Source organism: Electrophorus electricus, chromosome 6 (genome assembly GCF_041902795.1).
Source record: "Electrophorus electricus isolate QZ-2024a chromosome 6, ASM4190279v1, whole genome shotgun sequence".
Classification (NCBI taxonomy): domain Eukaryota; kingdom Metazoa; phylum Chordata; class Actinopteri; order Gymnotiformes; family Gymnotidae; genus Electrophorus; species Electrophorus electricus.
In genome coordinates, this window is record NC_137502.1 from 24,562,041 (window position 1) to 24,589,457 (window position 27,417).

Here is a 27,417-nt window from a genome sequence, read left to right on the forward strand (position 1 = left end):
GAAATCGATCCTTTATCTGCAGGACACATCTGGTGACAAGGCGGGATTTTCCTGCCCTCCTTTCTTTGAGGAAAGCTGATCAAATAGGGGGCCGGGGGTCTAGACACGCATGCTGATGAGACCAGTCGGGATCCAGAAGTCCTGCAAAAATCCAGGAAAGCTATGCCACAAGGTATTGTGTGCTAGTGGAATGCTCCCGTACGGCAAAGCTGCCAGCACATGCTGCTGCTCACTCCTGGAGCTTCAGCTGCCGAAGATGTCTGATGAACGTATAACGACTTCATGCATGTCTTTTATCTAGAGGATTTTTTTTTTTTAAATAGCTAACAAATGAATCCCTTTACATGCAACGATTAAGGACAGTTACAAGTCAGGTCATGTAATGTATACATTGTTACTCTTGTAGTGTCTGTTGTCAGCCAGAGGAGGACTTTTGAGTCTTGGTTCCTCTCAAGGTTTCCTCCTCATTACATTTATATTTACAGCATTTAGCTGTACTTGACTAGTAATCTGAAGGTTGCCAGTTCAAACCCAACCGTTGTCAGGTTGCCACTGTTGGGGCCCTGAGCAAGGCCCTCAGTTGCTCAAGTTGTATTCAGTCATAATTGTTGCTTTGGATAAAAGCATCAGCAAAATCCCACAAATGTATTATGTTTATTTGTATACAGATTTACAGGAAACATAGTTGCAAGGCAGCATAGCAGAAATCCTGGATTCAGTCCCAAATGAGCAAGCCAAGAGCAGAAAGAGACTGACCGAGATGGTATGAGCATGAAACATTGAAAAGAGCCAAACTCACAAAGGAAACCCAACATTCTGTGGTTAACCCTACATACTCAGGTTTTGATTAGCTGGAAAAGTTTGTGGTGATAAGCATTGTATAGTGTGTGTCTGTGTGTGCTGTCCACACAGCTTGGATGAGAGTTCTCTCTGTCTGTGTTGATTCATGGCCTTGTTAGCTGTAAAGTATGATGAAATCACATTCTGACTGGAAGTCCAATTATAACCAGGCAGGGTGACCCTACAGCCAACAGTTGCTTCAGGGCTGCAGTACTTAGAAATACTCCTACACCCACACTCACATACTTACACTGTGTCATGGTGGCCATTAGCACCTCAGCATCATGTCACTTCCTTTACCCCCACCTCACACTCCACTCTACATACACACACACACCCCTGCTCACTCTCAGTGGAGTTTGATGATCACAGTAAAGTTATATCATTGCATGCACAGTGCGAAGGTCGTTTTGCTGTGAACCAGAGCTCCTCTCCATCTCCCAGCCTGCCTGGAGTGAGCGAACTCTCTCCGGAAGAGTCCCAGGCACTGCGCCCTGCTTTGTTGGGCAAGGACGGCTGTGTTAGCTGCAGGCATGTGGGAGTAATTAATGGATGGGTGGCAGGAACAGTGCATTTCTAATCTCCAGCCTCCCGCGGGCTCGGAGCGCCAGTGCACACTCTCGCCACATTTGAAGCCGCAGATCAATCAATCCAGACGGTGGCTGGCCGCCGTCGGAAAGTCAGGTCTTCGCGCAAATTTTCGGGCAGCCAAAGTATCACCCAAACAAGGGAGGAAATGAAAAGTCTCAGCTGTGCTAGCATTTGTCTGAGGCAGTCAGGAAGACGTTTGGGCCGAGCGCCGTGCGTCGATTCTCCGCAGTTCTCAAGTTAATGGCTGCGTGCTGGTGGAGAAAATTACACACCAACCAAGCAGTTTGTCCCATTGGTGAATTTAATCTTGTGGAATTAACATGAACCTAACCCAAATCATCGCTAGTCATTAAAATCGATTTGTTTCCATAAAGCGCATTGCCCCTCGGTCCACTGACCTCTCCTGCTAAAATTAAGGAAGAGTCACCCGGGAGTCCGAATCAATAATCGGAGACAGGGACGTCCCGCGTGTGCCTTATGTCCTTGCCCAGGTCCCAGGCCTAAAAGACATTCTGCTATACTGCCCATTCAACGCTCGCCTGTTGGGGTCAGCAAGGTGGCCGATGCCTCACAATCTGCTGCTGGAAACAGGCCGCATGTCAGAGAAGTCACCCTCATCAGCGTAGCTGTTTTATACACACATCCTATTTACACACACAGTGCTCTCCCTGCAACCTAATTTGATCCCAAGTGCCATGCGGGCAGATGAAAAATGTGTCTTACATGTGAGGCCTGTACGAAAAACTCCGATGGCGAGTAATTGTCTTAGTGGTGAATATCTGAAGTGTGACACATCAGAGAGGCATGGGACAATCCGCGGCCTTGAGTGAGACGCTTGGAGCTCAGGAATCCGTGACACTGTAGACACAGACATGCAAAAAGCGCCTTCATCTGGCTGCATACTTGCCAGAGGAAGCAGATTGGTTTAGGCCAGCATTTCCGAAGGGTGCCAACAAGGTCCCAGAATCCTCCTCTTCACACAGTCAGTGCAGTTTCCACAGACATTGCTGCTTCGTGAATTATGGGTTTCTTTTTTAAAGATTTGCTTAGGTCCTGGAATCTTACCTTTTCCCGTTGTTTTCCAAGCAAAGGACAGGTGTAGGGAAGATCTATGAAGAACTACTATTATGTCCATGTTTGAAAACCTACCAGGAACCTGAACATGCAATATGCAGCCAAAACTGCTTGGTGTGTTTGGTTTTATTTTCTGATCTGCATCTTTCTGATCTGCGCCCGGATTTGTTGATGGCATTTACTGGACGTTTACTAAAATATCCTTCCAATGGAAGTCTGGAGAGGAGACCATGTCTGTAATAAAATTCACTGCTTAATTCAGTTTGTTCAATGGATATTAATTTGGTGTACACATTTTTCCATTGTATATTTTTTTGTTGCTGATGCATTTTAAAGATTTGTAACGATGCCGTCACTGCAACAAACGTCTGTAGTGGAATTATCACATCAATAGCTTAATAAACTTGTTAACAACGTGCCTGATTCATTTTGAGAGTGGCCCTTTGTTTGTAAACCTTCAGCCAATAAATGTTATGTTGCTTTACCATGTCTTCATTGTGAAAAATGGGGTTTTTATGGTCCCCTTTGCAATAGAAGTTTTGAATGACCCACCAGATGATAGCGACAGTTCTTTTGTTGCCTTTATACAGCCGGAGTTATTACAGTTAAATTAAAACCAGAATTTGTTTGTTTTTCGTTGCCCCCAAGACGTTTCAGAAGCCTCACGCTGGCCTTAACGCAGGCTCCTAACCATTCCACTGTGATCGTTCCAATGGAATGAAGATCAGTAATGCTCATGTCATTTTGTCATATTAATTACACTGCATAAGGAGATATTTTATCAGCAGATTCATATTGCCCAGTTTGATCAAAGTCATTTTTGGTGGACAGTACCTATACAAAGCACAATACATACATAATTTATCTTCGTGGCAAGATGATATTTGTACTGGCATGACAGAATTACTTCAGAATCAGCAGTTCAGAATCAGTAGTTCTAAATCACTACTTCAGAATCAGTACTACGGAATCAGTGCTTCAGAATTTCAGAATCAGTATTAGCAGCAAAACGTGTTGGTGCATCACACAAGCATACATATATATATATATATATATATATATATATATATATATATATATATATATATATATATATATATATTAGGATTCATGTAATAATGCACATGTGGAGTCCAGCAGGACATTACTATCTAGTTTTTGCTTCCAGTTTGCAATTCATGTTGCCTATGAATGTGTATAAGTATGAGTGCAGCTTGTGTGTAACTACTATATATATATATATATATATATATATATATATATATATATATATACACACACACATACATACATACATACATATACATACACATACAGCGCCACACACACACGGTGGTGTGAAAAAGTGTTTGCCCCCTTCCTGATATATATATATATATATTTTTTTTTTTTTTGCATGTTTGCCACATGTTTTGTATTTCAAACAAATTAAAATATTAGACAAAGATAACACAAGTAAACACAAAATACAGTTTTTAAATGAAGGTTTTTATTATTAAGGGGAAAAAAATCCAAAACTACATGGTCCTTTATGAAAAAGTGATTGCCCCCTAAACCTAATAACTGATTGGGCTACCCTTAGCAGCAACAGCTGCAATCAAGCATTTGCGATAACTGGCAATGAGTCTTTTACAGTGCTGTGGAGGAATTTTGGCCCACTCATCTTTGCATAATTATTGTAATTCAGCCATGTCAGGGGGTTTTCGAGCATGAACCACCTATTTAAGGTCATACCACAGCATCTCAATCGGATTCAGGTCAGGACATTGACTAGGCCACTCCAAAGTCTTCATTTTGTTTTTCTTAAGCCATTCAGAGGTGGACTTGCTGGTGTGTTTTGGATCATTGTCCTGCTGCAGAACCCAAGTGCGCTTCAGCTTGAGGTCGCGAACGGATGGCCGGACATTCTCCTTTTTTGGTAGACAGCAGGATTCATGGTTCCATTTACCACAGAAAGTCTTCCAGGTCCTGAAGCAGCAAAACAGCCCAGACCATCACACTACCATCACCATATTTTACTGCTGGTATGATGTTCCTTTTCTGAAATGTGTTACTTTTATGGCAGATGTAATGGGACATACGCCTTCCAAAAAGTTCAACTTTGAGTATTTTCCCAAAGGTCTTGGGGATCATCAAGATGTTTTCTGGAAACGAGCCTTTATGTTCTTTTTGCTCAGCAGTGGTTTTCGTCTTGGAACTCTGCCATGCAGGCCATTTTTGCACAGTCTCTTTCTTATGGTGGAGTCATGAACACTGACCTTAACTGAGGCAAGTGAGGCCTGCAGTTCTTTGGATGTTGTTGTGGGGTCTTTTGTGACCTCTTGGATGAGTCATTGCTGCACTCTTGGGGTAATTTTGGTTAGCCGGCCACTCCTGGGAAGGTTCACCACTGTTCCAAGTTTTCGCCATTTGTGGATAATGGCTCTCAGTGTGGTTTGCTGGAGTCCCAAAGCTTTATAAATGGCTTTATAACCTTTTCCGGACTGATAGATTGCAATTACTTTGTGTCTCATTTGTTCCTGAATTTCTTTGGATCGCAGCATGCTGTCTAGCTTTTGAGGATCTTTTGGTCTACTTCACTTTGTCAGGCAGTAATCAGGCCTGGGTGTGGCTAGAAAAATTGAACTCGCCTTTCCAAAGATGTGATAAACCAGTTAATTTATGTTTTAACAGGGGGGCAATCACTTTTTTCACACAGGCCATGTAGGTTTAGATTTTTTTTTCCCCTTAATAATAAAAATCTTCATTTAAAAACTGCATTTTGTGTTTGCTTGTGTTATCTTTGTCTAATATTATATTTGTTTGATGATCCGAAACATTTAAGTGTGAGAAACATGCAGAAAAATAAGATATCAGGAAGGGTGCAAACTCTTTTTCACACCACTGTATATAGAGTGTGTATATATATATATATATATATATATATATATATATATATATATATATATATATATATATACAGAGAGAGAGAGAGAGAGAGAGAGAGATTCAACGATGTAGACATATCCAGAAAGAGAAACGGAACGTTTTGGACAGAAGTCCTTCATCAGCAAGCAAAGTGCTTCTGAATTTGTGAACTGGTTCCTTCTCCTAATTCAGAAGCACTTTGCTTGCACAGCTGATGAAGGATCTCTGTCCAAAATGTTCTGTTTCTCTGAAAACTCTGTGTACTTCACTACCATTTTGAATATATTATATAAATAAATATATATATAAAATCACAAAGAAATTTCAAGGTGAGTAACAGCAGTGTACTTTAGTAAAAGATGAAGTGAAGTACACAAGGTTTCCAGAGAAACAGGACGTTTCGGACAGTGATCCTTCATCAGCTGTGCAAGCAAAGTGGAAAGTGCAAGGTTTGTGTCCTTCAGTGTAATTTTGAACATCTCTCTGTCTGTCTGTCTGTCTGTCTCTCTCTCTCTCTCTCTCTCTCTCTCTCTCTCTCTCTCTCTCTCTCTGTCTCCATATATATATATATATATATATATATATATATATATATATATATATATCTTGAAATGCTTCTAAATATAGCTCGTGTATCAACACCCACACACTAGGGTTCATGCTTTGCTCCTGGCCATCATATTACATCAATCCTTCAGCCACTTACTGACGGGATGTCCACACATATTTGGCTGACGTCCCATTGGTGCAGCGCGAAATATTGCTTTCTAAATTCGGAGGCCTACAACCGTGGATGTGGGCGGAAAAGCGTTGCCTGTGGCGTGAAGTAGCACTCCTCAGCGTCGACACGCCGCACCGGGCACCTGTGCTCTGTGGACCCTGCATGCGCCTCAAAGCAAACCTTTGGAAAGAGTTCACCAGTCGGAGGAGGCACGTTCTCACTTGACTTGTTGTGCGCTAAACTCCGCTCCACAGGGTGCACTAAGCTATTTGGTTGGATGCGGCTGAAACCCCAACCCCCTCGCCACGTGTTCTTTAATTTCACTCAGACGGCGTGGCTCTCTGGTTTATGCACCCCACCCACGCGCTCTAATTGAGGACCAGCCCGTGAAATATTAACCGGCCCACGACAGAGGGCGTGGCTTGTCACCACACGCTGGCTTTAGAAGTCCGCTTAGAGAACCTCCCAAGGTTGTGTCATAGCTTGGCACTTCTTATCTGAAGTCTGTGGGAAAGTAAATAAATTATGCACATCAATCCACATGATTGCAGCAGGGAGGGGAGACATTCAGTGTAATTATAAGACCATGTATGGATGGCAGAATATGGAAGAGGTGAGAGATTGCCATAAATCATCTGCACTGCTCTGCGGGGCACAGGACATGGGTCTGACCCTACCATGTGGGTCTTCTGCGCACACACAGGACCTCATACCTGTAAAATGGAGATGACAAGTTGTATGTAGTTATACAGTACGAGGGTGAAGGGATTGGTTAGGGTGTATGTGTTTAGCTAGAAGCCTGACCAAGGTTCTAGACTGCACAGGGTACATGGGAGCTTGTGGCTGGGTTTAGGGTAGCATGAATCAGCGAGAGCTTGACTGAAGTGGCTACATGGCTCATATGAATTGACGTTGGGGTTATGCATGCAGATATAAGAGCACTTCAGAAGAACACTGGATATAAACAAAGGTCCTCCCCTGGGTATTTGGAGAGAGAAAGACAGTATGGGTAATAAATCCTCAGTCTTTGTGCTAATATGCACTGTTTGGATGCATTTGGGAAAAAAAGCAGGTGAATATTCAGGTGTGCGTGCGTGTGTGTGTGCTTGGGCTCCACACTTATAATGCTTTCCTAATTTGCTCAGGTTTGATTAGAGTTGATTTTGTATCATGCCCAGAGGTGGTAGTGTTTGTTTTCTGCTATTTTGCCACTTGGCTAAATGTTAATGGGGCAATTTCCTCTCGTGTCATATGAGCCGAGTTATTATAATGCACAGTGACTGTCACTGAGGGGCTGCAGAGTGAACATCTTAAGTAGCTGTTAAAATTCCACACTTTAGTGCCTGTTTACTTAATCACTGGGTGTTATCAGATCATGTTACTCTTCCTAAGAAACCATCAGGAGATTCACGAAAAACAGTGATTTGTAACACAATAATGAGGCACCCCCCCCCCCCCAAAAAAAAGATAAAATGCCTTTGGTGGTGGAAATTAGTGTTCTTTTAGCCTTGAGCCAGGAAGCCACAAATTCTTAGTTAATTTTTAGCACTCACAGCTGGGGAGCATGTGTTTACCATCTCTGAAGAGGAAACTTTTAAAGGTCCTAACATGGGTGTTGTCACCCTTCACTAGTCATCAGAGAGAAAGAAGACTTAAAGAGACATATATGAGACTCTGTTTACATTGTTGCCCAGTTACAAACAGCCAATTGCTTCCTTCAGCGGCTACCAATCCGTTCGTTATCTTTGTTCCAAAGGATGTCTGTCTGACCATATCAAGTATCCTTTGCAAGGGTTGGAACAGAGGCCTTCTTACACATGCAGCCAGTGAATGAACTATCCATAATACTTAAGCCATATGAATTATGAGCACAAATGCAGTGTAAAACATGAGAAAGGGTAATTTATGAATGAAACGTAAAAAGATCAATACCACAGTAGTTTGGAAAATGGCCTGATCTCTGAGCGTGATAGCCCGCAAGGCTTACTGTAGAGTTTTCAGTCTCTGTGTTAGCTCCACTCCAGTGGCGTTGTGTCCATTTTATACCAGAGCTATTCCCTGAGGACCCGCGGCTGGTTACCACTTGTATTACATTCCGGTTCTTTACATTTGTGCGGTAGATAAATGACACTCTCCTTGGTTACCTGGTTTAACAGAACTGACAGCCGGGTTGGAATGAAAGCGTGGATGGGGTAGTGGTCCTAAGGGGCTCCACTGAGTGGGGAGCCTGGGAAATAGACAGTGTTATTAGTCCCATGTGTCCACTGTTTAACCCTGTTTAATCCTGGAGAGGGCTGCTTCACGGTTAGGATGTTGGAAATAATCTAGAGTACATCAGAAGGTGATGTCTGTGTCATTTTTTCCTGAGAAAAGATACAGATTAACAGAAATAGAGTGGTAATGCCAGCTGCTTATGGTGGAATATCATAAAGGAAGCACACAGGTACAGGTTGTAGTATTGTATTAGTAACAGACATCCTCTATGAAAAAAGACTTGTGAAAAAAGACTTGTGCACCACAATGCACAAGAGACTTTGAACGAGGCTGAGTAGGACCAGGCTGAGAAGGACCAGGCTGAGTAGGACCAAGATGTGAAGATCCAGGCTGTGGAGAAGCAGGGTGGGTGATATTTTCAAGTATTGGTTCCATAACATTAGCCTTGCAGCCAATATAAGCATAACCATTTTTGAAGCACTTTTTTGCAAGAGTTTATGCAACTGGAGTGGGCGTGTCTGGTGGTGTAGGCTTGTTCGATAGAGTAGGCATGTCTGGTGGAGTGGGCATGTCCAGTGGAGTGTACTTGCGCAGTGGTATAGGCGCGTCCGGTGGAGAGGGCATGTCTGGTGGAGTGGGTGTGCCCACTGGAGTGTGCGTGTCTGGTGAAGTGGGCGTGTCCGGTGAAGTGAGCGTGCCCGGTGGAGTGGCAGAACAAGCTGACTAGCACCAGGATGCCACACATAACCGGAACGGTGCTCACTGTAGCACGTCTTGTTTGAAAATGTTTTTTGATTTTCGCTTTGGTCTCAGAGCATTCTGCAGTTTCTCCTGGGATCATTAAACCTGACTTTGATCTATAAATGTTTCTTACATTTTGCATCATTTTTCTCCATTTTCTCCATTACCTTCATTGTATTTTGATTACCCTTTCTTTTAAATTCTGTATTTGTTCTCAATTATGTTTATTTTTTACTTCAGTTTATGTAAATTACCTTGAATCTGAACCTGAATATGCCATGTGCTATATCAATAAACTTGATCTTGAACTGTACATGTTTACAGGTTCTCAGCTGTAGACCTGAAGTAGCAGGCACATTATATTTAAGTACCAATAAAGTACTAATAAAGTACTACAATATAATCTATATCTTAATAAAAGTGATTTTTTTTCTGCCAGACACCAATCCCAGGGGTCTCTGGAGAGGAGCATGTGTGGTGTTTTTTTTTTTGTTTATTTCTTTGTTTGTTTTGTTGTTGTTGTTGTTGTTCTGACTCAACATGTTCATTTCAAATAAGAGCACTTGTATTTCAGCTTCACTACCCTTTTTAGACCTGAGCTGTTCAACAATGTCCTTGAGGATCCTCTGGTTAGTTTGCATTATTCTGGTAATCATGCAAAAAACATCATTTTTAAGAACATTTTTCTTTTTTTTAGTATCTTTAGTAGCAATAGGAGTAGGATGGCTAGTAGAGGTAGTATCTATGGAGCTTGAATAAAATAGAGATGGAGGCTTAGTTTGCCTTTAAAAAGCTTCATGTGAGGGATGTGCTTTTTTCCCCACTCTTAGTGTGCGGTGCATGGAGAGAGGAGAGAGTCCACCCCCCCACCCCCCACAACCACCACCCTGGCCTCATCCAATTATGGTCAAGTCTGCTGCTCGGATTAGCTGGTCTGCGGCAAGGGGAAAGAGCTGATTGGCTTGACGCTGCGCTCGAGTGGCTCGGCCTGATTCCCTCCGCGCCGATTCGCCCTCATACCCACTTCACAGAAATATTGCCCCTTACCCATAAAGATGGAGGATTTGTCACTCTTTTCTCACATTAACTTTTTACTCTATCTATCTATCTATCTATCTATCTATCTATCTATCTATCTATCTATCTATCTATCTATCTATCTATCTATCTATCTATCTATCTATCTATCTATCTATCTATCTATCTGTCTGTCTGTCTTTCTGTCTGTCTGTCTGTCTGTCTGTCAATCTATCTATCGATCTATCTATCCAGCTATCTACTTCTCTCTTCACCTGTGTTTAAAGGTGCCTGATAGAATGTCCCTTAATGACATTTGCAGTGTGGCGATCAGTGTAGGTGGCCAGTCTCTGTTGGGGTGGGGAGGAGGGATGTGTGGACAGACACGGGGTTTCCGGGGGGGGCTGGAAGCCAGAGTTGCTGTGATACGGCTGGCAGGGCCACAGCAGAGCAGGTCGCCCGCTCGCCTGCCGGCGTGACATAAACAAACAAAAGGCAGGTGCCGTGTGTGGGTTTGTCCCTGAAGCAGAGGAGGAAGGATATTTTTAACCAGCAAATGTGGGTTGCTGTCGATTTTTTTGTTTTCTTGCCTTCTTTCTTTATCTTTTCCTCAGCGAGGGTGAGAGGGAGGGGAATTAACAAGCAAACCTCAAACTTTCCTCACCTACCCCAGCACCCCAGAAGGCTGTGAGTGACCCTCTGCTTCTCCATCTTTCCAGCAACAGCGGGGCCATGGAGCAGAAATATATGTTTTTTAGTTTGGGCTTTATTAGTTTAGTTTTGTGTTTTTTCTCCTTTTTTAACCTATAACTTTGCCTAGGCAACATCTCAGCAGAGTCTCGTGTCATTCCCAGGAGTGTCTCTGGTGGAACCACGACATCAGCCAGGCCTCGATTCCAGTCGAGGTGGGCTAGGCTTCAAAAGATCCAGATCCGCAGCGGATGGCTCCGGAATGCTAAACGGCTCTGCGGGCGACAAATTACGGAGTGTTTATTTTTAGGGAGCGGGTGCCGGCGGTGAGACGTGCCCAGCACCCACTCCACTTATCTCCCGTCTCCCACGGCAGGAAGCGGCGGGAGTGGGGGGGTGGGGTGGGCGGCAGGGTGCTTCCCTGTGGGATGGCATCCGACATTTCAGATTAATCTGCCGTGGCGCTTAACATATCTGTCCATAAGCGATTGCCACTGTTCATTATTGCTGAAGGGTTATGCGGCCGGGATGCAATATTATCCTTCACGCTGCAGTAGGGAGGTCGCAAGATTACGCTATAAACATAGCATGATGTTTGCAACTTTAGAGTGGAGTGTGTGTCACTTTTTTCATGCCATTGTGATCTTACAAGGCATTGTGAGTTGTCAGAAGCTGCATAGGGTGTTCACGGCCTGGCGGTGGACCCTTGGAGCCAAAGAAATGTGTTGCCATGGTCATTCATCATACTGCCCTTCTTATGTCATACCCCACGGTTCCTTCTCGCCCCGGTGTCACCTGACTGCAAAGGACACTGGGAGCTGTAGTAAGGCTTTCAGTCCTTCCTTCATCATGCGCTGTGCATCCAATCAGCGCTCCCTGCTCTTAGCCCTGCCTCGATCGCCCATCTCCCGAGCCCCTCCTCTTCAAGCCAACCCCGCCCTCGAGCGTTCCTCCCACGTTGTCCCCTTGACCCCGCGGTTAGTGCCCGTGAATTCCGTTTTGGCCTTCCAGCTCTGCTCAGCTGTCACATTGCGTCTCCCACATGCAGATGGCGAACGGTGAGTGTGTGAGCTCCTTGCGTTTCCCATCGTCCCTTTCACTCGCCCACCCATCCTCAATCCGAGACGGGCAGTGTCTAAATGTGTCTTACTCTGCTCGCTCACTCTGTCTCACTCTCCTTCTGTCCATATGTTTCTCTTTCTCTTTTGCCATCTGTCTCTTTCTCTCCATCCCTGTCTCTTTATTTCTGTTTCTGACTGTCCCTCTGACTATCTCTTTCCTTCTGTCTTTCCAGCATGGCTCCCTAAGGACATGGCTCTCTCTTTCACTCTGTTTTCTTTCTTATTCTTTTTTTAATTATTTTTTATCATTCTCCGACTACTTCTAACCATTCGTTTCTACCTCTCTCTCTTCCCAAATGGATATCCAAATCAAAATTCCAGTTTTCCATATATGCAAGGCTTTTCTTTATCCCCGTGGTACCCAGAAAGTCAATCAGGAGTAAATCAATGTCATTAACATGCCCCCCATGTCAAACGCTCTATCACCAAAACCAATCTACAGTAAACAGTCCATATACCGAGAGCAAATGTTGAGATCAAGGACAAGGCAAGGACATCGTGTGTAGGAAATGACTGAGAGTGCCATGGACGAGCAAACTTGTCAATCAGATCAAATCCCCTTTCCAGGTAAATTTGAGTGTACTGGGGGGGGGGAAAAATTTCAACTTTACCTGTGGAGGAACAAGAACATAATAAAAAAGAAGTCTGGCAAGCCTGTGGGAATAGAGCCTAATGGAAGCAGAAAGTAGGGCAGGAGTCATGGGGACATTCTGGCAGAGGAGAACAAAAGTCCTGCTGAACAGTCAAGATGACGAGGTTTGTACAAGCCTTGCTGCCTCAGCGCCCCGATGGGACGCAACAAAAATGAATGGACAGACAGAGAAGAAGCGCTAGTGCTCGGGAGGCAGCAGGCGTGCATGAGAAGGCTGAGAATTCTGAGTCTTAAAAGCTTTCCTGGACGCACCTGAGCATTTCAAAGCAGCCTGGAGCACACCTGAGCTGGCCTGCCCTCACCGCCAACCAGGCAGCTTGGGGGAAGTCGGCGGAGGCCGGCGTTCCAGGACACCCAGGTGCCAGGCGGTGTGTCCTAGCATTAACGAGCATGGATGGTGGGAAGCAAGCCGGTGAGCGTGGGTTGGCCTATGCCAGCAGGATCTGGTGTACCTCAGGTCTCGCAGGGTTGCAGGTTGCGGGGTGTGCACGGAGGCTACCCGGGAGCAGTTGTAGGGTCATGCAACAGCAAAGCAATTCTGCAGGGTTCTGGATCATACTGACATTTTCCCCTCATTTCCAGGTGAAGGATATAATGAATTCTACTGTGGGTTGACCTGGTTGACACCGACGGATCATGGCTTGTATTCACCACGCATCCCTCAATGGCAGAAAAGTTTGTTCCCACGGTCATCATGAATGGATGTGTAATCAGGCGCTTCATATGTCCTGGGTTGCTTCATAAAGATCAGGCCAGCAGCCAAACTGAGCAAAGGGCTTTCCTGCTGAGCATAACAAAAAGTTCTTCCAATATCCACTGCAGTTGTTTTGCTTTTTCCAAACGCTACCGATCACGTGCAACTCCGGCCATTTTTCGCTGACCATACCATCGCCTTCCACGGCATCCTGTTGGCCAACGCCGCCCTCTGGACACGCTGTGTCTGAGGTGTGAGTGCGTGCTGTAGATGTGAAAGGATGACTCTGCTGTGTTTTTGAAGGAGAAAAAAATACAGCACCTCCCATCTTCCCAGTTAGCCAACAACAAGAGTGTTGTCTCGTTTAGAGGTCATCGTAAATTCGGACTTCGTTTCATGTCGTTATAGGAGACCGATTCATAATGATGCTGAAATTAATAGAAGGGCATTTGTATCTACTAGCTAGTAAAAGGGTTCATAATGGCTAAACTAATGCTGGAGTCAGAGATTCATTGCACACCCAGCCTTCTCCGGGAACAGGATGTGGTGTTTGACTTAATCATCACAGAGCAGAGGCCTTTACCACCAACATGACACAGCGAGAGAACCAATGGGACGTGAACGGCACCGCTGCCGTGATTTACATAAGCCCTGCGCTGGCTCTGCTCCCCATGGCTTCGCTCGCTGTGTAAATATTATTGCGGAGATAACATCACATCCGAGGCCCCACTCGCCTTCAGCTGCCGGCGCCAACAAGTCAGAGGCGCGTACGGCGCCGGTGGCCTTTTGCCTGCAAGGATGGCGCCCCCTGCCTGTGGGGGGGTCTGACCGCAGGGAAAAGCGCCACCTGTCTTCGGGTCAAGCGCCGGCCACTCCTCCGATACAGCGCGCGCCCGTTGTGTTCGTCTGCAAGGAGGGGGAAAGTGAGGGGTCCTGGGGGCGAATTAAATCCTCGAAAGGGCAGTCACACATTGGTGAGCCGGGCATTCTGAAATAGAAAGAAAGAGCGAAAGAACAAAAGATCGAAAGAAAGGAAAAGTTAAGTGACCACCTTCCCATTTGATATTGAACTTTGCAAAGACAAACCGGGGGGGGGAAGAGAAAAAGTAAACATAGCATGTCAGTTCTTCAATTTCACGCAAGAGTGAGTAGCATCATTGCTGTATATCCCAGTAATAAAGAGAGAGGAAGAGTTGTGCTGCATCGAAATGACCTCCACACAGGCGTGCAGCTTAGCTCCCAGCCCAGGCTGACCTCTTCACCAGGACTCCACCGCCAGCAGGACACGCCAACGGCTTTTTCTCTAGTGTGGTGGTCTTTGAGCTATGAGCACATCTTAAGCCGTGTGTGTGCGCGTGTGTGTGTGTGCGCACGCTTGTCTACACATGACCCCGCACACTGCACGGTTTGGCAGACAGACATCACGTCACTTGTGCCTGTTGCTCACCCCAGACACCCCTAGCGCGGCCCGCATCGACCGACGTGTCCATCAAAGCCCGTCGCCTGCTCTCCCTTGGGTCCTCCTCTCAGCTGACAGTGTTTAGGAATGACGGCAGGCAGGAGTCAAGGACACCCGTCACACTGGCAGGACCTCGTCTCTCCTCCTTATCCTACCTGATCAAAATGGATGGGACACTCATGCCGTGGTCAGCCTCACACTTGTGTTCACAGCCTCATTCGTGCACGCACACGCACACATACGCGCACACACATATACGTGCACTTACACACACACACACGCATACAAAAACATGCGCAAACACCATACACACACATGCATATACACCCATGTGCGCACACAGACCCACAGACACATGCCAACATGCATGCATGCACACACACACACATATATGCATATACACACATGCACGCACGCACACACACCCACACACACACACACATCAGCAAAAAATACAACTTGCGTCAGCAGCCCTGCTTGGTGGTGGTTGCCATTAGCTGTTTTGATTGTGTTACTAGTTTTAGGCATGATTGATGCAGTGGAAAAGGACTGGTGATGTGTCTATCAGAGACATGAGGGAGGGGACATAATCTGCATAGCCTCCCAATTTAGATGCTACACTTGCCTGGATGCAAAGAGTACAACGCCGTAAAACGAAAGTCAAAAGCCAGTCTCACAGCAACAGCAGGGGAAAATCAAGTCACGCTACAGACAGAACCACGCAGGACGGCAAGCGCCTGGTGTGTGCGGGGAGTGAGGAGTGAGCGACGCAGGCCAAACCAAGCACTGGGTGTCATACAGCATCTATAAGGATGCAGGGCTTTGACCTCAGCCTTTAAACGTAACTGTTTTGACACTAGCTGGTGTGGCGGGGCAGTGGCATACAGGCCTGCGAGGAGGAGGGAGGAGGGAGGAAGATGGGAAGTGATGGAGCTGCAGACGCAAAACCCCAAACAAGGAGCGCCCTTCATCCAAGCGGAGGAGGCGCCGGCCCCTCCGCCAAGTCCACTACGGAGCTGCGTCGGCTCTGAGACCCATGTGCGCCGGACTGGAGGGCTCACAATCCCGTGTGCACCCGGCTGGAGGGCTCACAGTCCCACGTACGCCTGGCGACATGAGCCTGCAGCTGTTAATAATAGCCACGAAGTGCCGGTCTCTCACTCGCCTCACTCTTTACCGTCTTTGGCTTCAGGACGGCATGACTGCTCAACCGTGCGACGCACTAGCACATGTCTGGCCTGTGGGAGCCCTGAAGCCAGACGCTTGTACGGCACCGCTTGCAGGCTGCCGACACGTTTACCTCCAAAAGACCTTGTTCACTGGCTCTTGTCATCGCGTGGGCCATTTTGATGTTCTGCTATTTGGCAGCCTACACACATGAAGACATTATGATAATGTCTTCATGAAATCATGAAGCTCTGGACGAGCGACTTCCTTAACCTCGCCATCACCGACTCTCAGTGAAGCAGTGTCCCAAACCTCAGCCATTAAACTGAATTATTTTGGAACTGATCATTTATTGGGAAGACTTGTTGGTGAATAACAATTTCCTTTCAGGTTTTTCCTACAATTTCTCCCCCTGAAAGGCTGAATGAAGGATGAAAAGAGGTAAACATGTCAGTGGCACTGCCCAAGGAATGCAGGCCTTCTAAATAATTCAAGGACACACAAACATGGAAAGACAGGCTGTCAGTTATCAGGTTCGTTTTGCTTCCCGCGCTTTCTTCTCATTGGGAGACTGTGGAAGCGGGAGAGAGAGAGAGGAGTGTTGCTTCTGGAGCTGGCACGGGTCAAGGCAGCTGACAGAGGTTGTCCGTGACCGCTGGGACACCTCAAGAACACACGAGGAGCTGTACGAGGGCCATCCAATGAAGGCGCGTGTGCCTCCTTAGCTGCAACTCTGATGAGGAGCTTACACTTGTAGCCCCAGATCACTGGGCACTTGCTGCTCCTGTCAGTTTTGATGTGTGTGTGTGTGTGTCAACTTTGAGACATGCTTCCCCACAACCACCCCCACAAAGACACATAGATCCCATCACCTAGGACGGACGCCGATTAAACACCAGGCTTACTCAAAAAGGGTAAATGATTGGACAGGATGTGAAGGATCTGTAAGGATCTGTAAGTTTGTGAGTCTAAGATGGAAGAGGCTTCTTGGAAAGGCATGATGGTGTACTGAGAGACTGAGCTTGATCATATCACAGATTCTAGGAGATTTAAAGACATTTCGAGGAAGTGTGCTAATGTTTCGTATTTGCACATATGCTGCAGTAGAGCTCAGTCTTCACCCAATATCATCCTGCATTAGAGAGAATAGAATTGAACCCATCTCTGGGTCCAAAAAGTTCCCTAATCTAACACACACGATTGAGTTCATCGAGACCTTCAGTGGCATCGGAATATTAGCACAAAGTGTGTTAGAACTCATTTAAGGATGGTGCAAGATCTCAAGAAGGAAACTTGAGTAGCTCTGGATAGAAGGTACATTTTTCAGTGTACATCCACAGCATTCCCAGCTTTGCTGGGATTATCATAACACAAGAGATAATCCTGGGCTGTGATTATCTTTGCGAGAGGCTAGCTTTCTACGATGGATTGGCAATTGTGTCTTTGTCTGTCTGGAGAGGAGCTCAACGAGCATAATTGATACGATTTATTGTGCGGAAGCATTCTGCATAGCACAAGCTTTGACTCACTCACCACCTACTCTGCAGTCTGGCAAAACACTGGAGGCAAGAAATTAGGCAAGACATGTGCGTTTCCCAGGGTGGGGAAGCACTGTCTGCACCCAGGCAATGCCGGTGCCCCTGCCAGGGTGTCGCCGGCACGTTGTTGGTAAACAGGGTTGCCAAGACCAGACTTTCTCTTCGTCCATCTGTAGCGTATAATCTGCTAATTGTAACCGAAGGCATGGCGTGTAAACAGCAGTGATGCGAAAGCAACGGGAGTGGAGTAGCCGTACGCGGGATGCCGCCACACCCCAGCCCCTGCCCCCCTGCCCCTGGGTCGGAGCCAAGACTGCTGCTACACCGAGCCCACAAAGCGCCGTGACTCACTCTCAGACAAGGCGCCGGGACTAGTGCGAGAGGGGCCGAGGGCTCCGCCCAGTTCCTCTGTGTGGGCGGAGCCCACCATGGATCACTGGGCATGGCGCCAGCACTTGCATTCATCCCAGCAGTGATTCTCTCTCGCTCTCTTTCTCTCTCTCTTTGGCACTGCACTGCTCCCGCCGTCTTGTTCTTCGTCTTCCTGCCTTTTTCGTTCCCATCCCCGTTTCCCTCAACATGTACGTCTATTAATCTCCCATCTTTCTCCCTCGCTGTACTTATCTGTTCCTCTGTTTCTGTCCTCACTCACTCACTCCCTCTCTCTCTCCCTCTCGCAACTGCCGTGAGGTGATAACTGAATATAGCCTTCCTCAGTAATGTGTCATATATCAGAGCCTCAGAGAGCAAAACCCATTCTGGCCTGTGTGTGTCTCTTACACATGCTAAGAAATAACATAGAGACACTGACGATGTCTATTAGCCTTTTTGATTCTAGAGGGATGACAGTATAAAATGCTGGTATAAAATAAGAAGGACTCCTAAAGAAATAAATCATTGTGATAGAGCTGCAGCGTTTACTGTGGCTGGACCTGGTTACAGTGAAAGTACAGTATAAAAGCATGTTTCATGGACCAAACTTTCTATTTACATCCACTCAGCTGGCAAACTGATCACAGTGCACATGTAAACTTTCTTAAACATTGCTGGATATATCCTACCTGTCATACTCCATGTTTCATATTTGGACTCATTCATGGATACATTCACAGAAAGTAGGAAATTAAATATTAATTGGCATACTAATACACACAGCAGATGCTGAATTTGCACCGAGACAGTGAATCAACTAGGCAAGTAGAGACAGGTTCCAGATGAGGTTCAAAGCAGGTCCATCACGTCTCCTGTCCTGATACTCAACCCAATGAAAAAAAAGATGCAAAATGTTTTAATCATTGTGATTCAATGTAAGTCATCTGTCTGCCACCTCTGGTTTATGCCACCTGGCCAGCCTCACCACGGGCAGTGCCCAGCTCCTGCAGGCAGTTTTCGCCCCCCTGGCTCAGTGCCAAGGTGAGAGCATCACTAGGCTCAGGAGCAAGCAAATTGTTGCTCCTCCCTCTTGGCTGGTGAACAGGGGCGATAAGTGCAAGGACCAGAGAAGTGTTTGTAAGTGTCAGGTGTGTGTGTGTGTGTGTGTGTGTGTGTGTGTGTGTGTGTGTGTGTGTGTGTGTGTGTGTGTGTGTGTGTGTGTGTGTGTGTGTGTGTGTGTGTGTGTGTTTGCGTGCGTGCGTATGTGTGCACGTGTTTGTATTTATGCCTCCAGCCTAAGCGCCAGAACAGACTAACTCAAAAGATATGAAGCAGGTTCCAGAATATTCTCCTGTTTGAGATTCTCCAGAGCTCCATCAAGGTCAGAGGAGATTAAAGGTAGAACAAGCTGGTTGGAGACTGATGTTAAGTGCTCAGTGGAGAAGAGGACGTCAGTGTGCTGTAAACATCAACATCCTGTCCAGCGTCTGGGTGCTTTGCACTCTGTCATGCGGTCTTAAGATATCTTTAGCCCTTTCTCTGGTCCCTATGTGTCATTTCTCAGATGCTTATATAAATTATTCTGTAACAACCTTTCCGTAGCCGTATCTCCTAAACTGAGTGCAAAGGAACATTTTAGACTTTTTTGTTCTCCTTCTTCCACCATTCTTGGCACTCTTGCTCTTTTTCTAAAATGTGGCGACCCATGTTAAAATCCCTGACTTAACTGGATGACACTAACATGGCTCTTGACTGAGAAAATAAAAAAAAGAAAAAGTGGAACCATGGCAAATTTCAAGTGTCTTATGAGATTTTAGTGCCTTTCAACAAGCCAATAAAACAACTAGAGAGAATATTTTCCTGAGAATATATACAGAATTCACCACAGAAATAAAATGTGCTATATAATACAATTAGCTGTGTATTATACCAACCAGTTGAAACATAGTATAGATGTGTCTCTGCATTTTTTATTAGCATGATTACAAATGTCAGGTCATGTTACATCCTCTCTTTTTAATCTTCTAACCATCACAAGTTATATTGCCATTTTTATCAGTCGATCTCCCTCTCTTGATCTTGATACAGAGCTCCACAATAATGTTTGGCCCAGGGCAAAATTTCCATTTCTTTCTAAAGTTATGGGAAAGGCAGTTCTTGCACAATAGTGGCTTAATTAAAATAAAAACAAAAAGGCATCTCCTCAAAATGTTTCAGTGGGGTTTAAAACCTTTCATAGCACAAGATCTGCCTTACTAAAGGTGATGTAATGATTAAGTCTGGTTACTATTCTGTCCTGTAAGATCTCAGTGCTACAGATGACACACAAAATTCTTACTGAATGCCTTGAGCACATAATTTGCTTGAAGGGAATTGTTTGATACTGGTTCTTGTCTGTGTGTAAAAACCTTTTCAGCTAATATTGGCAAATGTTTTTTCCATTTGTGGGAACTATTGGAATGGGAGTCCAGCAAGATTCAATATTAGGGCCTATACTTTTCACACTTCACAGATATCTGCTCTCTCTAGTAATTTATGGAGCATTTATGGAGCATGTGGGTATCAGAGTCTCCCTTCAGGTCATCACATTGAGTCCAGTGGACAGGTAGAGAGACTCAATGAGGAATTTGTCTGTTATCTCCACAGATACTGCGGAGATGGCATGGTGACTGGTGTAGGTTTCTCCCAGGGGCCAAATATGCCCAGAAAGCCTGATCCATTCATCTTCTGCATGTACCCCATTCCAGTGCTACCCTGGTTATCAGCTGCCCAGGTTTCCCTGGAACCCTAGTAGGGAGGATGTTCTGGCAGTTGGCACTGAAGGGCAGTGATGGGGCATCTGCCCACACACACCTGGAAAATGCTGTTAGCAGACAGAATGCCCTAGTCCTAGCAGGCATAACACTGAAACCACTGACATGAATAACATTGGTAATCCTGTTTCAGTGGCACCTGTCAAGGGGTGGGATATATTAAGCAGCGTGTGAACAGTCAATTCTTGAAGCTCTTGATGTGTTGGAAGCAGAAAGAACTGTAAGGATCTGAGTGACTCTGGCAAGGGCTGGAGTGACTCCATGATGAGTAAGATGACTGGGAGAGCGTGTCTCCCAAACGGCAGGTCTTGTGGGGTGTTGCAGGATTGCAGTTGTTAGTACCTACAAAAAGCAGTCCAAGGAAGAACTGGAGAACTAATGATAGGGACTGCAAAAATTCTTCAGGAATGACAAATCTGATTTATGGAGTTCCCACCTTACAACTTACAGGACATAAAGGATCTACTGCTAATGTCTTGGTACCAGATCCTCCTTAATTTGTTTTAATAAACCTAAAATGGAAAAAATAATTTGGGGTGTGGGAATATTCGGAAGATTAAAGGCTTGTAACTGCTAATGGCAGTTGTGGGGTGGCAAGGCTGACCTAAGAATAGAATATCAAAAGCAAGTTTCACTGATTCATGGGAAGAAAACAAATCAATGCTGCCTCTTTTTAGTACCCTAGGCCATTTCTGCTGCCCAGTTGTGTCTACATACAGGTATGCATTGCAATGTTAACATCACCCTTTTCATTGTTATATATGTCACCGTTGCATATATATGACAATAAAGAGGAATAACAAAAGAGAAGATGAGCGGGTTAGATTGCTTCAGCTCCAGTTTGGGAGGGGCAGTTTGCTGCTCTGTTTTGCAGTCTAGTCCCGGTGAGTGAACTTGTAGTTATATTTTACAATGTTTTCTTTTCTCAAAGTTCACCTCATAGTGCGGATTTTGTGTTAAAAATGACCCGGGGCCACAGCCTCACGAGTACCTGCGGTGCTGAGTTGGTCAGAGGCTTGGCATCCCATACGGGTCCCGGCACTGCCAGTCTAATGGGAGAGACGTGAATGGAGAGTGAGACTGAGAGTTGCAGTTTATGGCTTGCCCAGGTGTTGTGTACTATGATGCTGAATGGACTGATGAAACTTTGATGGAGCTTCTTCGAAGGCTGTTGGATGCTGAGGTCTCGGGCAGTGGTCTGGACACACTGCTGCTCCAGACGTCAACATCCACAGAGGACATCTTAATCCCCCTCCCTCTATTCCAAATGCACAGCAGACCTGGTGTGTTTTTGTTTTGTGTGTTTGTTCTCAAACAGAACCCATTGCGTTTAGTAGCCCGTGTCTAGAAAGTAATCTTTAAATAAACAGAACACAATGAAGAAATGATTAATTAAAAAGCCATTTGGAGCATAACCATAAATTGTAATAAAGTACAACCCTGAATATACTTCAGTTGTGTCTTACTAAAGAACAACCCTAAATATATCTCGGCTCTGTCTTACTAAGGTACAACCCTGAATATATCTCAGTTCGGTCTTACACTTTGCTTACTTCACTAAAGTACTCTTACATATGTCTATAAATCGCTAAAAGGTTTATGGCCAACATGTCTGTCTGATATGCTCAAACAATATACTCCAAGCAGGACTCTTACACCCCTAGAAATGAGTCCAATAGGAACTAGTTGGTTGTTCCATCCACATGATAACACAGAGAAGCAGCACTTATATGCTGAAGAACCTTAGAAGCACCTTAGAAGCACCCCAGTAGTGCAACTGAAGACCAACCTTTTAGCACAAGCTTCCCGTTTAAAGCAGTGTTTTGTTTATTTGTATGTTTGTTTTTGTTTTTTGCTTGTTGCATTCAGGGACAGTGTTCTTGCTGATCTTTTCTCTCTTATCCTTTACCTGCCTTTATTTTTTATTTCAATTTAACTTTTATTAACTTTATACTTTCTCCTTAAATCACTTGTCTATTAAAGTTTTATATTTGTGAAGCACCTTTATTTGCCTTGTGTATGAAGAGTTCTTTATAGATAAACTTTGCTTTGCCTTGGTCTCCGCTGTATGACAGTATGCCATTGAACTCATACATTCCCCTAATTCTAATTCTAGTTTTCTAAAGAAATGTACAGTAACTCTCTATAGCAGGGTCGTAGATTGAATTGCATTTTTGTAATATTCCCATTCTTCTCCTTCTCTAGTTTTGCCCACCTCATTTAGCCAACATATCTGTAAGGGCAGTTTGTCATTGAAATATTCTTGACACATATTAACTAGCCCAGAGATACGCCCCCGTCGCTGTGATACAATACTAGAAACGAAGTCAACCGCCAGGGTCGGCCTCTTTCTTATCCTCTCTATGCTGCTTTCATGATCTCTCCCCCCCCTCTCTCTCTCACACACACACACACACACACACACACACACACAATCTCACACGCAATCTCACACGCAATCTCACACACACACACACACACACACTCACACACAATCACACACACACACACACACACACACACACACACACACACACACACACTCTTCACTTTTATTGGTCTTCATAACCTTACCATGACCTGCAATTAACATCCCAACGCACCACAGAGAGGAAGATGGGAAGAGAGCCTCAAGGTTGCTTGCTCTTGCTCTCTCTCTCTCTCTCTCTCTCTCTCTCTCTTTCTCTCTCTCGCTCTCTCTCTCTCTCTCTCTCTCTCCTCCAAGCTAGGCTAAATGTCAGGTATTTTTAGCCACTGCCAGGTTTGCAGGTTTGTGGGAGAGACAGGTGGGAGGGGCTGAGATACTAAGGTTGCTATCAGGTGGGCGCTGTGTTTTATACACTTTACCTTTAAGGCCAATATGGGTTTCCAGCAAAATCCGAATTTGGCAGGGAGTGAAATGGAAAGGAGAACAGGAGAATACAATCTGGTGTGCCTTTCTCAGACTACACAAGCAAAGTCTTGTAACTGCAACCAAACAGTGATGCCGCCAATGAATGTGATTGGTCGTGTGATCTAAGAGAACAGCTGCTCCTGTGTTGCAGCTATCGTCATGGCAATAGGACAAATACGCATCAAAAGGCAAAGCAGAGCATGTACACACAGTGGCAGTTCTTCAAGCCTGCTGCCTGGTTTAGGGTTTTCATTCTCTGCTTGGATAATAAGCTGATTTCTTCAATCAGAGGTATTAGAGCAGATAGTCATTGCTCTTTTCACTCATCTGCAGTGTAAATTTCAGTGACGTTGCCTTGTGTCACTCTGAAGCATCGGACTCACCCTGTCTGCACCAGGTTCTCCTTACACCTATTCCCACGGGATGTGCTGTTCCCCGCACCAGGCAAGGTGACATTGACCCAGCCACCCATGCTGGCTGGGCCGCCGATCCACTCCTGCTCACCACAAGAACACGGAGATGCCACGTGAAGAAGAGTGAGGGGCGAGGATGGCAGCGGCCGATCGATCCCCTCTCCCTCGGCGTGCAATGAACTATTTATGCCCTCCTGTTAAGCAGATCCGAAATAAACCTTCTCGGCCCTTTTCGGGTTTGTTTACAGACGCGCTCTTCTTGCGTAAGTGAAACCGGCGATTAAAGGTAGTGTTTCAGCAAGGTACCCGAGTGTTGCCAAAGAGACGAGCGTTGGTCTTTAAACGTGTAGCTCATCTGTGTTTGGTTGTCCTCTCCTACCGAGAGCACGTGTAGCCTTTTGTGCCGGAGCGTGCCCGGTGGACCAGCGGCTGGCGTGGGAGCCCAACCCGGGGTGCGGAAACAGAGATGCAGGCTGCCAGGGTGGAGGTGACCCTCTTAAATCTCCCTACAATGCTTTTCTCCCCCAAATGACTGCCGGCTCCATTACCAGCCGAAGCTGGGGACCCATACTCACCACAGCCTGTTAATGTTCAAGCTCGGTAATATCTGTGGCCATTTTTAGCACACTTTTCTGTTCCCTGTAGCCTGGTGGAAGGCTTTCTGTCTTTTCATCTTTCTAGATAAAAAAGCTGAATACGCACATGCATACACACACGCGCCCGCGCACACACACACTCACACACACACTCAAGTCTTTCCCTTTGGAACTGACTGAGTTAATTAAAAGTGGGCAGATGTGGAGTACGAGACTCATCTTCCTGATGCAAGACTATCTGAAGTGTTCCCATCAAGCAGAGGTCACGCTGTCCCTCTGCTCCACCTGACAGACCCCTCACACCTGCCCACTACACTTGCGTTGGCTCCATTCAGGGACACTTACACAGGCAGAGCCTCTACTGCAGTGCCGGTTTCTCTCTCACCTGTTTCATTAGGGAGCACTATCTACAGGTTCTCTCTTTGGGCTATAAATGACTGATTGAATGCTTTCCATTTTATGTGGCGTTCGCTAACCTCTCTCTGTCCCTCTCTCTCTCGCTCTCTCTTTCGCTCTCTCTCCCCCTCTTCTCAAAGAACCCGGCACATGGTAAAAGCTAATTACACTAACAACACCAGCGGGATCCACTTTTCGGTCTAACACTTCGTGGACTGGTGGAGTCATTAGGTCCAGTGATTCATGACACCTCTTCTGCTCATGCCGTGCTGGGAGTCCCCCGCCTGGTTCGCTCACTTCAGCCTGGGAGGTACAGGTAAAAGGTTGTCAGCAAAACATTTATTTTGCACCTTTGTCACTTATTTGAACCAGGGAGTCCAGGGACGGCTACCGTCAGGCAAGCAGTTTTGCCTTTCATTTGTTCAACACATAATTGTTCAAAACAACAATGGAAAGTGACTGACATGCGTGTAGTTCACATGCTCGGGCTCCACATGAGGACTCCAGATTTAGTTCGATTTTAATGACGCAACAGTAAAGGGATTAAGTGGCCAGGTTTATTATTAGCCACAACTGTTTTATTTATTTATTTATTCCTTTTATTAGAAGATTCAAATGACTTTGCCCTGGGGATACTACAGGAAGTTTAATTGCTTTATTAAAAACAGTTCTCTGGCAGAAAAATTAGTCTGTGAAAGCAGTAAACAAAGCATTCATTCCAGAGCTTGTTAGCCACTGCTGTAGCAGAGCTAATTAAAGCTGTCTGACTCCAGCACTGGACCAACAGGCTATGGAACCTTTGTATGCAGGCAGCGAGGTGGGCACCTGTAGCACAGGGGGTAGGGGGTTAGGCTTGGAGGGGGTAGGGAGTTAGGCTTGGAGGGGGTAGGGGGTTAGGGTTGGAGGGGGTAGGGGGTTAGGCTTGGAGGGGGTAGGGAGTTAGGCTTGGAGGGGGTAGTGGGTTAGGCTTGGAGGGGGTAGGGAGTTAGGCTTGGAGGGGGTAGGGGGTTAGGCTTGGAGGGGGTAGGGAGTTAGGCTTGGAGGGGATAGGGGGTTAGGCTTGGAGGGGATAGGGGGTTAGGGTTGGAGGAGTAGGAACCTGCCATTCCTCAGGTTTCCAAAACCTCTAGAGCCTGTGCATCATGGCTACTGCCTCTCTCTCTGACCTTCACAATAAAGGAGAAGAGAAAGTCACTTTATTGTAAGCTCAAAAGTAACAAACCACTGCTTTGCTGATTGCACTCAACTCATTTTCTTTTTCCACTTTCCAACACTCCAAAAGGTTTCTACTCATAGCACAGCATCCTCAGCAGACGACTTCACTTGAAGCTAAATCCCAGCCAGACTGGGCTGCTATATAACCCCAAAGATGTCTCCCCAAGTCAAGACCTTGCAATCTCACTAGAGAACTCTTGGATCACTCCAACTGCCAAGGCCTGCAACCTTGGGGTAATTCAGGAGAAATTGGCCATTTCTCTCCATGGAAGGCACTCGGGTGCTTGTTCGGTACCTTGTGGTCTCAAGACTGGACTACTGCACCTCGCTCCTGGCAGGATATTCCCCTCTGTGCCATCAGACCCCCTGTAACTCATCCAGAATGCAGCTGCGTGGCTTCTTCTCAACCTCCTGAAGTCCTCCCATGTCACACCCCTGCTGCGTTCCCTCCACTGACTCCTGCAGCAGCTCACATCAGATCTGAAACACTGACGCTTGTCTACAAAGCCAAACCTGGACCTGCTCCCACCTACCTAACAGCACTAATCAACCCCACTCTGCACCAGGCTGCCTTCCAGGCCAGTGTCCCCTGGCTGTACAGCTAAGACACTTCAGGATGGTGTCCCCTGTCTGTCTGTATGGCTGAGACAGTTCAGGGCGGTGTCACCTGGCCGTCTGTACAGCTGTGACACTACAGGACGGTGTCCCCTGGATGCCTGTACAACTCTGAGCACACTGAGCACTTAAATATCCACTAACAAAAAAAGACAGAAACTTTACTGGCTTTGTTGCTTCTGCCTGATAATATTCTTGACACTAACCTCTCTCTATACTAGCATGAGGATGTTTTTGAGACTGCAAAGAACTTTTGTCATTCTGGACAAGGGCGTCTGCCAAATGTTACAAAGGTAAAAGTGTTATAAAGGTAAGTGTGATGATAAATGCAGTGGCAGGGAGGAAGAATATAGAGAGAGCGAGAGAGAGAGAGAGAGAGAGAGAGAGAGAGAAAGAGAAAGGGATGGGAGAGAGAGAGAGAGAGAGAGAGAGAAAGAGAGCACACTAGGAAGTGTTCACTAGGTCTGCTTTGCATTTGGAATAGAGGGAGGGGGGTCAAGAAAAGATATCTAGAAATGATGTGCGACGGCCCGAGTGCCGCAGGGCAAGGAGCAGGACGCACGGACCTCTCTCTCGACGTAGACAGACATTTATTAGACACAACATGAACGATAAACACAATGGCACTCACGTGGAACAAGCAGGATGAACACGAGGAACGGCAAACACAGAGTCGCA

At 45.9% G+C, this 27,417-nt stretch overlaps 1 long non-coding RNA gene across 1 annotated transcript in view; it reads left to right on the forward strand.

Annotated features, from left to right (window-relative positions):
* LOC113592155 (uncharacterized) overlaps positions 1–27,043 on the forward strand; it is a 35,572-nt gene extending 8,529 nt beyond the window's left edge. The window contains exons 2-3 of the long non-coding RNA XR_003412282.3: positions 25,050–25,225; positions 26,192–27,043. This is a non-coding gene — a long non-coding RNA (uncharacterized LOC113592155). The remainder of the gene's footprint in view (positions 1–25,049; positions 25,226–26,191) is intronic.
* Positions 27,044–27,417: the final 374 nt, after the last annotated feature.